Source organism: Mus musculus, chromosome X (assembly GCF_000001635.26).
Source record: "Mus musculus strain C57BL/6J chromosome X, GRCm38.p6 C57BL/6J".
NCBI lineage: Eukaryota > Metazoa > Chordata > Mammalia > Rodentia > Muridae > Mus > Mus musculus.
The window spans coordinates 102,160,128-102,177,687 of record NC_000086.7 but is presented as its reverse complement, the minus strand read 5'-3'; positions in this window follow the sequence as shown (position 1 = coordinate 102,177,687).

Sequence of the window (17,560 nt, the reverse complement as noted above, 5' to 3'; positions counted from 1 at the left end):
AAAGATCCACCTGCCTCTGCTGGGCTGGGATTAAAGGTGTGCACCACCACTCCCAGCTACTTTTGGGTTGTAAATGCTGTCAATTGTAAATAACTGTGGATAACACAACTCATCACACCCAGGTTAGCTTTGAACGAGTCATTCTTTTACTCAGGCTGTTGGGTTTCTTTGATTATAAACCTGCATCATGGAGGCAGCTTTCCCAGGATGCTTTCATTGATTTTTTTTTTTTTTTTTTTTTTTTTTTTTTTGCTAAACTCAGACTTAACATGTAGCCAAGGATGACCCTGAACTGAACTCCTGATTCTCCGTCCGTGTGCTGTGATGTGAATTACTATGATCAGTGACAATGATAAAGCAATCTCATTCTGTAGCCCAGGATGGCCTTTAATCCACAATCTTCCTGTTTTATCGTCTCAAGTACTGGGATTATAGACATACACCAGGATGCTTAACCACAATAGGTTTCAAATCTAATCTGCATTTTGAACATTGTGTCCATCACTTCCTTCCAGAGCAGTGGTCCGAAACCTTCATAATGCTGTGGCCCTTTAATACAGTTCTTCATGTTGTGTCCACCCCCAACCATAACATTATTTTCATTACTGCTTCATAGCTGTAATTTTGATACTGTTTTGAATCTTAATGTAAATATCTGATGTGTAGGAAATTTGATATGCGACTCCTGTGAAAGGGTCATATGCAGCCCGAAGGGGTTGAGATGCCCAGGTTGAGAGTCGCTGTTCTAGATAATTACCAAGCCTTGATTTATAATGTTTGACAGCTAAGAATGTGATTTCATTAACCAGGGGGTTGGGAAGAGATCCCCTGCGGTACCATGCAGGTATAACAGTTGCAAGGAACCTTGAGGGCATACATTGGAGTAAAAAGGTAGCAACACAAATATGAAGCAGTGAGGGCTTTTGTTGTCTGTATTTATTTTTTTGTTTGCTTAAGGTTTTCTTTTCTTTCTTTCTTTCTTTCTTTCTTTTTTTTTTTTTTTTTTTTTTTTTGGTTTTTCAAGACAGGGTTTCTCTGGAACTCACTTTGTAGACCAGGCTGGCCTCGAACTCAGAAATCCACCTGCCTCTGCCTCCCGAGTCCCGGGATTAAAGGCGTGCACCACCACGCCCGGCTAAGGCTTTCTTTTTGTTGGTTTTGGGTTTTGTTTTTGTATTCGGGACTGAGCCCAGGGCCTCACTCTACCACTGAGCATCACACTCAATCCCAGGAAAGAATAGATTTTCAGTATTTAATATCTTTGTGTTTAACATTATTTAATCTTGTTTGATAATCAAAAAAATTTTTAATTTAACTGTTTTTTGATTTTTTATAATATTTTTGCTTTTAAACCACTGATGGTCAGGTTTTTTTGTTTTTTTGTTTTTTTGTTTTTTTGTTTTTTTTAACTAGTCTCACTCTGCAGCTCTGGCTGATCTAGAACTCACAGGAATTTCTCTTCCTCTACATCCTCTGGGTTGAGGTTAAAGGCATGCATCCCCATGCCTGAAAAGTTAACAACTGCCTCTGCCGTTCTGTACAAGCCTATCAGTACACTGCCCTGTGCCAGGCTTCAAGGCCCAGCAGGCTATCTTGGTCCTGTCCCATGTGCTACCTCAGTATCTTTCATGAGAGCCCTCCTCCTCTCCCTGGCTCAGCAGAGCTCTGTAGAAGGCTATTTCACTAACCCCAACCCCTAAATTATGGCCCCACCCCTGGAAGTCAACTTGAATCCTGTTACTTGTTCTTAAACACCTCTTGGTTCAAAGGCATTTGACTATGGAGTCAAGTCCAAATTCCTTGGGCTTCTTGGTCTTAAGCCATATCACCAGCTGACAGAGCTTATTGCCACATCTTTCCTTTTTAAAAAATAAATAGTTATTAACTTTAATGTTTTATTTATGTGCATGTGTGTAAGTTTGTTTGAATATATATTCACAATGTGTACGCAGGAGTCTGGGTGGACCAGAAGAAGGCATCAGATCCCCTGGAAATGTCATTATGGGTGGTTGTGAAATGCTGTGTGGGTGCCATTGAGCCGTGTCTCCAGCCTCCGCAAAACCTCTTTCTTGATTTCAAGTCTACATAGTCACCTAACACCTGGACATCGCCTCTTGAATGATCCCCAAACAACTAACACTCCACAGAAACAGAACTGATCGCTTTCCACCTCCACCCCACTTCCATGAGGCCTTCCTGGGGTCTTTGGCTTTTTCTATTTTTCTTCTACTCATTTTACCTCTTCTTTTCTTTTTCTTAAAAAAAGATTTATTTATTTATTTTATGTATGTGAGTACACTGTAGCTGTACAGATGGTTGTGAGCCTTCATGTGGTTGTTGGAAATTGAATTTTTTTTTTTAGGACCTCTGCTCACTCCGGTCAGCCCCACTCCCTCAGTCCCTGCTTGCTCTGGTCCGAAGATTTATTATTATTAATACGTAAGTACACTGTAGCTGACTTCAGACACACAAGAAGAGGGCGTCAGATTTCATTACGGGTGGTTGTGGGATTTGAACTCAGGACCTTTGGAAGAGCAGTCAGCGCTCTTCCCCACTGACTGGGAGAGTCAGCTCCCACCCCGTCTTTTCTTACAGTTTCTTCCACTTATTTATTTATTTTATATTTTGAGACAGAGCTTCACCATGTAGCTCTGCCTGGCCTGGAACTACCTGTAGAAGGCTCACAGAGATCCATGGGCCTCTTCCTCCTGAGCGCTATAATTTAAAAATGTGTACTACCACACCTCCCAGCCTCCATTTCTTTTTTTGTCAGGCTCCCACTATGTTGCTCAGGCTGACTTTGAACTTGTGGTCCTCCTACCTCTGCTTTCCAGATTCTGGGATTACAAGTGTATATATACCATCACATCTGGCTCTTAATTTTCTTTTAGGCTCCCAAGTGCACCCTGTTCCCTTCTTTCTTCAGCTTTTTTGGACACTTTTCTCTCCAGGAGTGTTTTTTGTTTTTTGTTTTTTGTTTTTTTTTTTGCTTCCCTCTTCCTCTTGCCTGCTACCCCTAACTTTATTCCAGCTGACTCTCAAACCATTCTTCAGATTCCAATTCAGATGCTGCTCACTCTGGCAAGTCTCTAGAAGATTAGGAGCTTATAGACACTGTTTCTTGTTCTTCCAGCATGGATTGTGTGGATTTTTGCCACACAATAACAACTGTCTATTTAGCTGGGTATAGGTGGTACAGGCCAGTAATCCTAGCACTTCAGGAATGAAGGCAGGAAGATCAGGAGTTCAAAACCAACCTAGCAACTTAGAGAGTTCAAGGCCAGGCTAGGCGACAGAACACTTTGTTCCAAAATATTTAGCAATATCAACCCCCCACGTCCACTCCAAAGACTCCCCTGAGTGACGGTGAGGTCCACAAGCCCAGTGTTGTCCATAGCAATATCCCAAGCACTTGCTCACTCCCAGGCACACTGGATCTGAGCAGAGGAGTTTGTGAATGAATGAATAAATGAATGCATGATACATCCTGCATTTCCCTAGAAGCCTTCGCTTTCTGTGCTGCCACCACTTTCCAGCTGCTGAAAACAAAAGTAGAAACCCATCGTTTTTTTGCTGAAGGGGAACAAGTCAGGAAATGCCACCTTCTGAAATTGGAACTAATAGAATCAGGATTGAAAAAATAAACGAGATCAGCCATCGGCAAAATAATCCACTTTAAGGGCTGTTTGTAAATATGATCCCACCAAGACAAGGGTGCTTTTTACGTTTCTGTGGTGATCAGTGTGTTGCTGCGGACTGGGAAGCTGCCAGATATAAGGAAAGGGATAATGTCAATCAATTGTAACTGGATTGCAAGGGATATTGCTGTTCAAACAGGACAGCCTGTGTCTGTCTGCATGGGGGCTTAAAGAGAAGGGAGCCAAAGGACACGTTCGCTGTTTATCAGTTGTACACGCAGCCCTTCGCAGCTTACAAAGCACCAGTGTGTTCTACCTCAGAATCTCCAAGAAGACCCCACAAGGAATCCATTTTACATATACAGAATGGCCACTCCTTCACGAAGACTGAGAAGGTTATAAACTCAAGGACAGAAACAGCTCTGGGGGTAGGGGTTGGGAATGTGTCTCATTGGTAAAGTGTTTGACTCGCATGCATGAGGTCCTAAGCATGATTCACAGCACCACATAAACTTGCATATGGTGGTAAACACATGCGATCCTAGGACTTGGGAGAGGTAGGAGGATCAACCTTCAGCTTCATCCTCAGCTACATAAAAAGTTTGAGGCCAGCCTTGGCTACTTGCGATCCTGTCTCTTACACACAAAATTATATATAATATCTGGGCAGATACAGGAAGTTCTGAGTGACCAGGTTGTCAACCCTTCCACCTTTGTTCAATCTCATTTCGTCTTACTTGTCGAAGAAGCCTGCCTTGGGCCCTCCGACACGTAAAAGGGAACGGGGCTGCTTACTACCAGGTGTATCTCTTGTTCCTTCAGCAAACACTTAAGGGACTGTGGGCCCAGCAGAGTGCTCAGAGCTTGAATAAGGTGAGAAACAATGCATAAGGGTTCTTAGCTAGTGCTGTGGCATATATCTGTAGTTCCAGCTGCTCTGGGGGTTGAGGCAGGACTTGAACCTATGAGTTTGAAATTAATCTAGCTAAGACAGCAAGAGCCCATCTAAAGAAAACAAAGCAAGATATCAAACTCCTTTTCAAGTCAACGACCATAATGCCAAGGGCCAAACAAGAAAATAATTCGAATATGGTGTGGGAGACACTCTAGGAAGAAGAGCTTATGCGTGGGACCCACGGACTGGACATCTGCACTGATCTGAGGTAGGGTCTTAGCAAGACAAAAAGGAGCTGGAGGGATCAGTGCATGGAACAAGAAAGGTGTTCCAGGGAGAGACCAAAAAATGAGACAAGTAAATGAAAGGGAAAGGGAGGGGAGAAGTGAGGCTAGGGAGAGAATAGCAGAATCCAAAATACTATCATAATGTCTTTATAGTAACAGGTTACAAGACAAGAGACCAAGAGCCATCACCTTGTTAATGATAACCATGAATCATCCCCAGTTAATTTACAAGTCCTGATAATTTTATTTAGACAACTATTCTTTCTTTTCTTTTCTTATTTTGTTTTATCTTTTTGTTTTTGAGACAAGGTCTAGATATGTAGCCTTGGCTGGTTGGGACTCACTATGTAGACCAGGCTGCCTTAGAACTCAGAGACCCTCCTCTCTCTGCCTCCAAAGTGCAGTGCTGGGATCAAAGGCATGCACCATTATATCTGGCTCCTGATAACTCTAAAGTAAGGAAAGATAATTAGAATCATATTATTAAGATCCATAATTGCCAAAGCTGCCATGTGCTGTGTGTTCCTGTGGCCCAAGTCACCCCTGAGGCAGAGGCAGGCGGATTTCTGAGTTTGAGGCCAACCTGGTCTACAAAGTGAGTTCCAGGACAACCAGGACTATACAGAGAAACCAGGTCTCGAAACCCACCCCCAAAAAGAAATGGTTGCAGCTTGTGGCATGAGCATCTTGCATGCCTACTTACATCCTATAGCTTCATCCTATAACTCAGAGGGCTTCAAAGGGCTTCCTGGCCAGGCCCAGTCCAAAGCAGAGCTGGGGAGGCAGCAGGCATTTGGCCTCCTAACCCTAAACCATCCCACAGGAGGCCTTCGCTTGTGCATCACTTTGGGTGTATCAGGCTCTCATCACACCCAGGAACTCTATGTCTTTACACAGCCCCCCCCCCCCCAGAGAAAGGTCTTCTGCAAGGCTTCTCTGCCTGCCTGCTGCCTGAGAGAAAGGTAATGAATCCCCTTTCTACCTCTTCTCTACCTAACAAAACCTCAGTTCTTCATCACGTTCCCTTTAGATGCAGCTCCACCCTGAAGCTTCGCTAGCTTCCTCCCAAAGGGAAGGTCAACAAAACAGCTGGTGCTTAGAAACACCTGGTTTGTGCCAGCTGTGCAGTTGGGCTTTTTACATAATCACCTCATTATATCTTCATAAACTAGCACATTAGTCCACACCTGAGTCTCTGTATTCAGAGGCCGAGGTGGGAGGATCCTTTTGAGGCCAAGCTGTGCAACACAAACCACATCTCAAAAAAAAAAAAAAATCTTACAACTCTCAATGCAAAAACTCCCCATGACTGTCATCTTAAGGGAATAAGAGGTAGTGACCAGGGAGCTGGAACAGATTTAGGTTACCCCAAATGTCATGTTTCAATATGGAGCAGCAGAGATCTTATAGTTTTAGAGAAAGTCAGAAATCAAGGCAAGTTTAAAATACCTCAGTGGGAGGACGGGCAAGGTGAGACACACACTCAGGAGCGAGAAGCAGGGGGATCCTTGAGTTGAGGCCAGTCTGGCCTACAAAGCGACTTCCAGGACAGTCAGGGCTACACAGAGAAATGGTCTTGGGGGAAAAATAAACAAAACTAAGACCAAAATAAAATACATTGGTAGGTACACCAGAGAGGCAGAGACATGGAGATGGAGAAAGCCTGTCTATATATTCAAAATATTATCTAATGGCATTCTTGGCTTTTGGATTGGTAGAAGCTAGTCACCTGCTAGGTCGGTAGATTCTGAGGTTTTTATCTATTGTCACCCGATGTTAGTCCTAGTAAGGTAGGGGGATGGGGAGGCAAGGCATGACTGTTACAGAAGGCACAGAACTCAGCCCAAGATAATGTACTAGCTTCTGGCCCTGCAACATTCCAGTCTTTCCACAGTACTAAAATCCTTATCAGCCAACTCGTCTCTGCAGCTTCTTTTCAGGAGCTTTTTTTTTTTTTTTTCCAGGAGTTTTTGTTCGCAGCCAGATGCAGATTCTTTTCAGAACTTTTCATTCACACATTATACCCAAGTTTGTACAGATGAAGAGGTTCAGAGCAACTTGGCCAAGGCCTCACAGCTAAGGACACGGATTGAGTCCACTGTGTCCCTTTGAATTTGAATTGTCCATTTCATACCACACTATCTCGGCCAAGACACCTTCTTTCATAGTCTTTAGCTCCTCCATCAATCCATCAGCAAATACTGTTGGCTCTTCCTTTAAAACATATCTGAATCCACTGCTTGTCATCATCTCCATGGTCATCTTTTTGCTGGGACTAGTGCAATAGTACTTTATCTGCTCCTCTGACCCTGGGACAGAGCTGTTTTTGAGCTGGGGGTTCATGAAGCCCAGGCTGGACTCAAACAGATGCTTGTCTACTTAGCAGAGGATTACTTTAAACTCCCTCTCTTCCTTCCTTCACTTTTCAAGTACTAGGATTACACACATGTACCACCATGCACAGTTTTATGTGGTGTTAGGGATTGAACCCAGAGCCATGTGTTCTATAGGTAGGCACTCGACCAACTGAGATCCAGCACCAGACTTTGCCTCTAGCTCCCTCTATAGTCTACTCATCACACAGAAAGCCAAAGGGATCCTATTTAAAAACAAACCAAGAGCCGGGCATGATGGCCCGGCTTTTAATCCCAGTACTCAGGAGGCAGAGGTAAGTGGATTCTGTGAGTTCCAGGCCAGCCAGGGCTATAGAGTAAGTCTCTGTCTCAATAAAAACAAACAAAATAGCAAAACAAAACAAACCATAGGCCAAATTGGGTCACTGCCCCACTCTCATATCTGTAAGGGCTCTCATTTTGTGTGTAGTACAAACTCCTCTGTTACTCAAATAGCTTCAGTGGGCCATTCTACCACCTTTCTGCTTCTTTTTCCACTGTTCCTTCTTTGGGCTGGGTTCCAGGCACGGCCAACACAACACAGACTCTCTTGCCTCAGGGCCTTTGTGCCTATTGCTGCTGCCTGGAACACTTACAAATCTGCATGCCTGCTCACTTGCTGATCTCTTTCTTTTTCCTTTCTGTTTTGGTTTTTATTTTTTTCCCCAAGACAGGGTTTCTCTGTGTATCCCTGACTGTCCTGGAACTTACTCTGTAGACTAAACTGGCCTTGAACTCATAGACCCACCCACTGAGGCATTAAAAGTGCTGGAATTCAATGTGTCCAGCACCATGTCCAGCTTCACTCATTGCTTTCAAATCTTCATTTGAACGATACATACTCAGTAAAACCTCCCCCCATCATTCGATATAAGTGTGCAGCCAGCATCCCACCAGCATCCCACCAGCAGTTCTATTTGCTTGCCCTATCACCAACTGTGATGGTTTATTTTATCTGTCAACTTGACAACACCACAGGGAGCACAACGAAAGGAATTTGAGACTAGGTCTCATGTTGTCCAACTTGGCTGCAGACTCCCTATTTAGCTGACCTTAAACTCCTGAGTGCCCTGTTACCACCTGCAAGAGTTTCAATTAGAAGCATTTGCCAGTCTACCTGGCTCTAGAAACTTGGTTAAACATCATTTCTGGGTATCTCTGAAGACACCCAGGTATAATATCAATACTTGAACAGGGAAGGCTGGAGGTATAACTCATAAGCAGGGCCCTTTGTTCTGAAGTTCTGAAAACAAAATAACAACATCAACAACAAAACAGCGGGGCTGGCGAGATGGCTCAGCGGGTAATAAGAGCACTGACTGTTTTTGCTGCCAAAAGCCATCAGATATGAAGAACTTCAGGACCCCCTATCACAATTTTTAAGAGTTTTCTTCAATGTCTTTCTGTCTAGACTGTTTCTCTTTGGGGTGGGGGTGAGGTTGTCACAATAGCTTTCTATGTCTCTCATTCTCAACTGTGATTGTTTGGGGATGGGGTAAGACAGGGATTCTCTGTACAGCCCTGGCTGTCCTGGAACTCACTCTATAGACCCGGCTGGCCTCAAACTCAGAGATCTATCTGCCTACCTCTGCCTCCCAAGTGCTGAAATTAAAGGCATGCACCATCACCACCTGACAAATTTGTTTGTGTGTGTGTGTGCGCGAGCGTGTAAAGAGACGGAGGGAGAGAGAGAGGGAGGGAAGGAGAAAGAGAGGAAGAGAAAGACTGACAATATTGTAGCCCTTGGCTGGCCTAGAACTCATTTTGTACATATGCTGGCTTAGAACTAGAGATCTACCTGCCTCTGTCTCCAGAGTTATGTATACATTATGTATACATTGGGTCACTGCCCCACTCTCATATCTGTAAGGGCTCTCATTTTGTGTGTAGTACAAATTCCTCTGTTACTCAAATAGCTTCAGTGGGCCATTCTACCACCTTTCTGCTTCTTTTTCCACTGTTCCTTCTTGTATGTTATACATACGGGGGGGGGGGGGAGGTGGGCAAAGGACCCAGGTTTGGTTTCAAACACCCATATGGCAGATTACAACCACCTGTAACACCAGTTCTAGGGGACCAGATGCCTTCTTCTGGCCTCTATGGGTACCAGGCACATACATAGCACACACACAAAACACCCATACACATATAATAAATCCTTAAAAATAGTTTTGAATTGGCTGAGTCCTTACAATAAGAGTGTTTTGGCATGCTTCCATCCCATTGGCTCCGGGTCTCTAACGAATCAGGGTGAGTACGGCTAACACTGATTTAGTTGTACAATTTGTTACCTCCCTTCCCTTAAAGGTAAGCTTCATGCCGGTGGAAATTCTGGTGTGTTTTGTTCACTACTGTATCCCTAACACAATGTCTGCCATATAGTAAGTGATTAATAAATAATGATTGAAGATGGCTGTGTTGGCTTGCACATGGATTATACCAGCACCTGAGGCTGAAGCACAATGAGAGCCACAAGTCTGAGGCCAGTCTGGGCTATGAAGAGAGCTGTTTTGTTTTGTTTTGTTTTTGAGACAGGGTTTCTCTGCGTAGCCCTGGTTAATCTGGAACTCGCTCTGTAGACCAGGCTGTCCTTAAATTCAGAGATCCTTGTGCTATCCCCCCCACCCCACCCCCCTGCCACCGCCTGCCCACAGTGTGGGATCAAAGGCCTGTGCCATTATTGCCTGGCTGGGGAGAACCTTCTTAAAAGACAAAATTTCCAAACCAAAACCAACTAAGTAAGTAAATAAATACTGAATGAATGAATGATAGCCATTATGACTGGATCTTTCTCTACACTCACCACTCACTCTCCCAGGAGTTATGGGTCATTCTGTGGACAGGAATTGACATCTCCTGGCTTTGCATTCCCAGGACCAAGGAAAGTGCCCACTATCAAAGGGGCCCCATATGTAATGACTTAAATGCTCTGCTCTGCTTGTCCAGAACACTCCAGTCTGCAGACAAACAGGACAGAGCCCACTTCGGTGTCTGACTCACTCTCTTCCTGTCACCCCTCCATAAAGCCCCAACCCTGGCAGGGCCACTTGCTTAGTATGTCTGCTCCCTTCTCGTTTTCCCATCCTTTCTCTTCCCCCATCTCCTCCTTCCCACACATCTGGGTACATCTGGGTACAGGCTATCATCTCGGGGTAGCAATTACTGCTGCTAAGCTGGAAGTTGTTTTGCTCAGGGCTATGTCTCCCAGGGATTCATTTGCATGCTTCCTGGCATTTCTGATGTTCCAGGGAAATGACACAGCAGCTGCCCGGGCTCAGTGAGTGGAGGAGAGATCAGGCCAGGAGCTGGACTAATCCGCCTGCAGGACCAAAGGCACCGGAAGCAGGGAGGCCATGGCCCCTCGTTGCCACCTCACTGGCCCCAGTTTCTCTGTCAGTACCAGTCTGGGGTGGAAATGAGGTGCTGCCTGGAATAGTTTGTAAACTACAAAACAAGGGCCTGCTAACGTTACAGCATTACAATAGATTAACTCAGCTCTCATTTCCCTGGAGCTGCCCTGTGTCTCTGCTCCTCTCAGCTTTCTGCCTCCCCACAGCCTGCCATTGTAGCACAGCAGGAGCAAGGCCCCTGGTAGCTCTCTTCTATTCTGTACAAAAATCACCACCTTTGGAACACCTTTTAAGGACAGGGCCCACAGAGACAACCTCAAGCTCATCCAGCGGGGGCGAGCCATTGATCAAATCCTATTCAGGCTGCCTTCCGGTTGTTCAGATCTGCTGGGAGGAGGCCAGCTGGAATTAGTGACAAATTGGAAGCAGAGAATATTGACAAAGAAGTGCTGTTTTATTGCCTGCGATGACTCACTATAATTCAAAGGCGATAATTCAAAAGCAGCTCTCCTAGTCAAGGAGAATCACAGCTAGTGAATAGGGAAAACTGTGTTAATAAGTTAGCCACATCCAGACCTTAAGATTAAATTCAGTTCTGTTCCCTTCAAGGAGATGAAAAATAACCCTTTCACCTCCAACTCCTTCTCCCCCCTCCAAATCTGAAAGCCTTGCCAAAAGGCTTTGAAAATAAGTCAGCACCATCCAAATATTTCTTGCTCCAACCACTCTGTGCCTGAAGTCTAAGTAAGCTATGTAGCCCAGGATGACTTTGAACTCACAATTCTCTTGCTTCAGCCTCCTATGTGTTGGGATAAAAGTATGTGCCATTACACCAGTCTAAGACTATATAGATATAGATATATAGATATAGATGTAGATGTAGATACAGATATATAGTAACTGTCTTCAGACACACTAGATGAGGGCATCAGATTCCATTAGAGATGGTTATATATATATATATATATATATATATATATTAATGTTAGGAATTGGACCCAATATCTTACACATACTAAATGAGTGCTCTCCCTCTCTAACTAGATTCCTAGCCCTGGGAAAAAATTTAAAGTATCTTTGCATAGGCCCTAACTCTAGATATTGATTTAGTAAGGGATGGAATGTGGGCATTTTTTTAAAAATGAGGCATAATTTAGATATAATAAAATATATAGGTCTTAAGTGTCTGTCCTGCCCAGCTTTATGTGAACTTGACACAAGTTAGAGTCCTTTTTTTTGGGGGAGGCGGGGGTCGAGACAGGGTTTCTCTGGCTGTCCTGGAACTCACTCTGTAGACCACACTGGCCTCGATCACAGAGATCCACCTGCCTCTGCCTCCCAAGTGCTGGGATAAAAGGCGTGCGCCACCACCGCCCGGTTTAGAGTCCTCTTGAGAGGAGGGAAATTCAATTGAGAAAATGCCTCCATAAGATCTGTGAGCAAAGCCGAGCAAAGCTTCTATAAGCAAACAAGCTGAGGAAGCAGTGAGGAACAAGCCAGTAAGCAGCGCTCCTTTGCCAGCTTCTGCCTTCAGGTTCCCACCTGGTTTTAGTTCCTGCTTTGGTTTCCCTCAATGGTCTGTGACTCAGGATACATAAGCCAAATCAACCTTTCTTACTAATGCCACTGTGTCTCATCACAGCAACAGTAATCATAATTAAGACAGTATTTAATAAGACAGATTTTAAAAAAAGCATTTCCATTGCTCTAGTGTCCCCGAATATGTGGACCCCTGCCAAAGGCAACCTCCATACTGATTTCCATTAGGGATTCATATCGATTGTTCTTGAACTTCGTAGAAACCAAGTCAAGCAGTGATAACATTTAGAGACTGGTCCGTCTCCCTCAGTATAGTGCCACTGAGAGTCACCCAAATCATTGCACTGGTCAAGAAGTTCATTTGCTTTTAACGCGTGGCATTCCCTTGTATGTTATTTTTGTTGTCTGGTGTTTGTTTGTTTGTTTGTTTGTTTATTTCTGCCATTGCTATAATGGAAAAACCTGAATCTATGTTGTTTGTTTGTTTTATTGAGACAGGATCATCTGGCCTGGAACTTGCTATGTAGACCAGGTTAGCCTCAAACTCATAGAGTTCTAACTCCCAAGTGCTGTGATTAAAGGCATGTGCCACCATGCTCAGCATAAATCTATGTGGTTAAGAGTACTGGCCCTGGGCTAGCGAGATGGCTCAGTGGGTAAGAGCACCCGACTGCTCTTCCAAAGGTCCGGAGTTCAAATCCCAGCAATCACATGGTGGCTCACAACCATCTGTAATGAGATCTGACTCTCTCTTCTGGAGTGTCTGAAGACAGCTATAGTGTACGTACATAAAAAGAAAAAAAAAAAAAAAGAGTACTGGCCCTTCTTCCAGAGGTCCTGAATTCAATTCCTAGCAACCACATGGTGGCTCACAACCATCTGTAATGGGATCTGGTGCTTTTGGTGTGTAGGCCTACATGTAGGCAGAATACTGTACACATAGTAAATTAATAAGCCTTTTAAAAAAAGATCTCAAAACGATCTCTAGGGGGGCTGGGGAGATAACTCAGTGATCAGGAATGTGTACTACTCTTTCAGAGGACCTTAAGCTTTTCAGCACCCACAATGGGCAGCCCACAGCTGCCTGTAACTCTAGTTCCAAGGAACCCAACATCTCTGGTCCCCAAGAATACCGGCAAACATACACAAGCATTAAATATAATAAAAATAAATCCTTAAGCCGGGCGGTGGTGGCATACACCTTTAATCCCAGCACTTGGGAGGCAGAGGCAGGCGGATTTCTGAGTTTGAGGCCAACCTGGTCTACAGAGTGAGTTCCAGGACAGCCAGGGCTATCCAGAGAAACCCTGTCTTGAAAAAAAAAAATATAGAAAAAGAAAAAAAAAAAAAGAAAAGAAAAGATTCCTAGTACATCTACTATGAATACAGAGTTGAGAATTCCTGGCAAACTAAAGATCATTCCCAGAAGCTCCTTAGTGTTACAGGTCCCAAATCGATCTTCTCGAGCTATCTGCTCACTGAAAGGTGTGCTCATCATTTTCTTGCTACCTGGGTATCTGGTCTCACTGAATTCCAAGGCACAAGGTGACTCACCTCTCTGAACCTTGATTCCTTCACCTGGTAAGGACACAGTGCTTGGTTACTGGGAAAGAGTCTGGCATCAAACATCAATTCTTGGAAGGAGTGCTGAGAGGGAATGGGAGCTGTCCACTCCACCCTGGGACGTGCCATAACACGCCCTGGCATTAGTTCTGTGCCTTTTCTCCATACCTTCAAAGGCCGAGACTGGCCAAGCTCCTGGCTGTGTTCTCACCCTGCCTTGATGAATTTGAACAAAATATCCCAAGGGTCCCTAAGCTCTTTAAGCTCAGAGCAGATGGCTAGCAAGCCAGTTCTCTAGGACATCCAGTCCCTGAGTCAGATCTAGGCAGGGGGCCAAGGCCTTCAAAGGCTCTAGAAAAGCTTAACTCTCATCCCAGCTCCCCCCAGTTGTCCCCGAGAGCTTATATGTTTTACTGCTGGGCTCTGTTCAGTGCCAGTGAAGGAAGGGAAAGAATAAACACCAAATTAGGTGTCTAATGTGGAGTGCCTGGACTCTGATGCTGAGGAAGGGCTCTTCTTCATTGGAGAGAGAAGCCAAGAGAAAGCTTGTGGAATTTCCAGGATTGTCTATGGACTAGGAAGAAGGGATTCTGGGTATCTGGAGTCCACCAACACTAGACAATGGCTGGAGCTACCCATCTTGCAGCCAAGTATGAGTAGTATAAGCTCTAGGAGGGGAACAGAAGAATATCCCGATCCTGAGTTTAACTTACTCTTCTGTGCTACCTCCAGCGCCACCTTGAGGGGAGTATAAGAGGGAACCAGGGGTAATATTGGCAAGAAGAATGGCTAGAATAGACAAGTGCTGGGACCTGCCTTTCTTGGCCTCTGGTCCTAATTATGGCTTTGAATGTATCAATCCCACCCAAGGCTTGATTCTGAACCTAACATGGTGCCCACTGCTTCCTTTCTGGAGTAAGATATTGAAAAATCATTCTGAGCCAGGCGGTGGTGGCACACACCTTTAATCCCAGCACTTGGGAGGCAGAGGCAGGTGGATTTCTGAGTTCGAGGCCAGCCTGATCTACAAAGTGAGATCCAGGACAGCCAGGGCTATACACAGAAACCCTGTCTTGAAAAAAAAAATCATTCTGGGCTGGAGAGGTGGCTCAGCGGTTAAGAGCACTGACTGTTCTTCTGAAGGTCCTGAGTTCAAATCCCAGCAACCACATGGTGGCTCACAACCATCTGTAATGAGATCTGATGCCCTCTTCTGGAGTGTCTGAAGACAGCTACAGTGTACTTATATATAATAATAAGTAAATCTTTAGGCTGGAGCGAGCGGGGCTGACCGGAGTGAGCAGAGGTCCTGAATTCAAATTCCCAGCAACCACATAATATACATATAATAAGTAAAAAAAAATTAAAGAAAAAAAAGAATAGTACAGCTAAGTCTTCATAGGAGGACTTGATCCTGGGGAGTGGACTGGGGGGGGGGGGGCTGGAATATAAGTTACCAGACTGCTTTGTTCCATGGAATCAATCCGGGGGGGGGGGTAACTCTTGGGAAGGATGAGGGAAGTGCTTTGGTAGGAGACCTGAGGAGACAAGGAAGAGTCCAGGAAGAGGAAACAGTATGAGGGAGCCCAGAGGAAAGCCAAGTAGCTACAGATACTCACCTTGAGCAGAGTGCAGGTGGGACACGAGGTAGAAGAGCTTGTCAGAAGCTATTGCAAGTCATGATGAGAAGGCAGGACTTGGTCTTGAAGGCTGGGAAAGCTGAGATGAGGGCATGATTTGATTCCTTTTGACAATCAGACATTAGGGGAAAGGTACAAACAGAAACTGTAACACACATCAGTGCACAGCTGCAGTGAAGGCTTGGGGGGCAGGCAGCTCACTGGCTTGCCTAGCATGTGTAATACCTTAGGCTCCTTTTCCAGTAACAAACACACCCACACACATATATATGAACTACGTAGTGAGATCCTGTCTCCAAAACTTAACTTAGTAGTTGAGTGCATGCTTAGTAGGCAGCAGGCCTGTGGTTTGATTATCCCAGTACTGAAAAAAACACACTGAGACCACTTTAACTAGACACCTTGTAGCATACTCTGTAATCCCAATACTTGGGAGGTAGAGCCAGGGAGACTATGAGCTTCAGGCAAGCCAAGATGACTTCAGATGCCTCTCTGTACCTTTCTCCTCCCTCCTCTTTCCTTCCCTGTGGTTGGGAAATTGGACCCAAAACCTCTTACTGTTAGGCAAATCCCTAGCAAACACTACGGCCCACTTCCAGCCCTCGGACAACTGAGATGCTGGGAGTACTGTTCATAGAGATGAAGACTAATGAGGGAGGCTGTCGAGGGGAGGGTAAGAGATTAATTTAGTGTCTGTCATGTTGACTTTGAGCTTCTAAAGTGATATGTCCTACAGCCAATTTGCCATCAAGGTATGAAAGTAAGGAGAGGATGAGCCTAAAGATAGAGTTGTGTTGACTCTAGCTGCATATATAGCAAAAGATGGTCTTGTCGGCCATCACTGGAAAAAGAGGCCCATTGGACATGCAAACTTTATATGCCCCAGTACAGGGAAATGCCAGGGCCAAAAAGTGGGAGTGGGTGGGTAGGGGAGTGGGGGGGAGGGTATGGGGGACTTTTGGGATAGCATTGGAAATGTAAATGAGGAAAATACCTAATAAAAAATACAATATAAATCAAACCCCACCCCATAGAGGATTTAATGTACACACAGGATTTCAATAAATAATGTTGCCCCCCCAAAAAAAGATAGAGTTGTGAAGCTGGGCGTGGTGGCACACGCCTTTAATCTCAGCACTCGGGAGGCAGAGGCAGGCAGATTTCTGAGTTCGAGGCCAGCCTGGTCTACAAAGTGAGTTCCAGGACAGCCAGGGCTATACAGAGAAACCCTGTCTCGAAAAACCAAAAAAAAAAAAAAAAAAAAAAAAAAAAAAAAAAGAGTTGTGAGGTCTTGAGTTTCCCAGAGTGGAGGATGCCATGCTTCAGGCAGGGAAACTATTCTATAAGGACTCCTTACCCTTTGGCACTTGGATTAGTCAGGGTTCTCTGAAGGAACAGAACTCAGAGAGTACACACACACACACACACACAATTCCTTACAGTGTCTTACAGGCTATGTGGTCTGGCTAATCCAACAATCCTTAACTCCAGACAGAAAAGCCAAGAATCTAGTACTTGTTTAGTTCATGAGGTTGAATGTCTCATTAGTTTCAATCTGGTACTGGAGTCCCAGGAAATCCTAAAGAAGTAGATTATAATACCAGCAATGCCTCAGCAGCAGGACAGAGGATAGAGGAAGTTGCCAGCAAGAGTGAGTGGGTAGCTAGAGAGATGGCCCATCAGTTAAGAACATTGGCTGTGCCGAGCAGTGGTGGTGCACTCCATTAATCCCAGCACTTGGGAGGCAGAGGCTGCCTAGTCTACAGAGTGAGTTCCAGGACAGCCAGGGCTACACAGAGAAACCCTGTCTCGAAAATCCAAACCAACCAAACAAACAAAAATCTACTGGCTGTTCATCCAGAGGTCCCAAGTTCACTTCTCAGCAACCACGTGGTGGCTTACAGCCAACTATAATGGGACCCAATGCCATCTTCTGGCAGACAGAGCACTCATACACATAAATAAGTAAATCTTTAAGAATGAATTCAAGCAGGCTAAAAACAGTAGAAGCTTCCTGCTTCTGTGTCCTTTTATGTGGGTTGCTACCAGAAGGTATGAGCCAGATGTGGGGTAGGTCCTCCCACTTCAAATTATCCAGTAACAAAAATCCCTCATGGGTATGTCCAGTGGCTTGGATTTTAGTTGACTTCAGATGTTGTCAAGATGACAACTAAGATTAACCAGCACAGCGAAGACTGCAAAGACTCCGCAGGAAATCCTTACTTTCCTCCTTTATCCTCATTCCTGTCATCCTG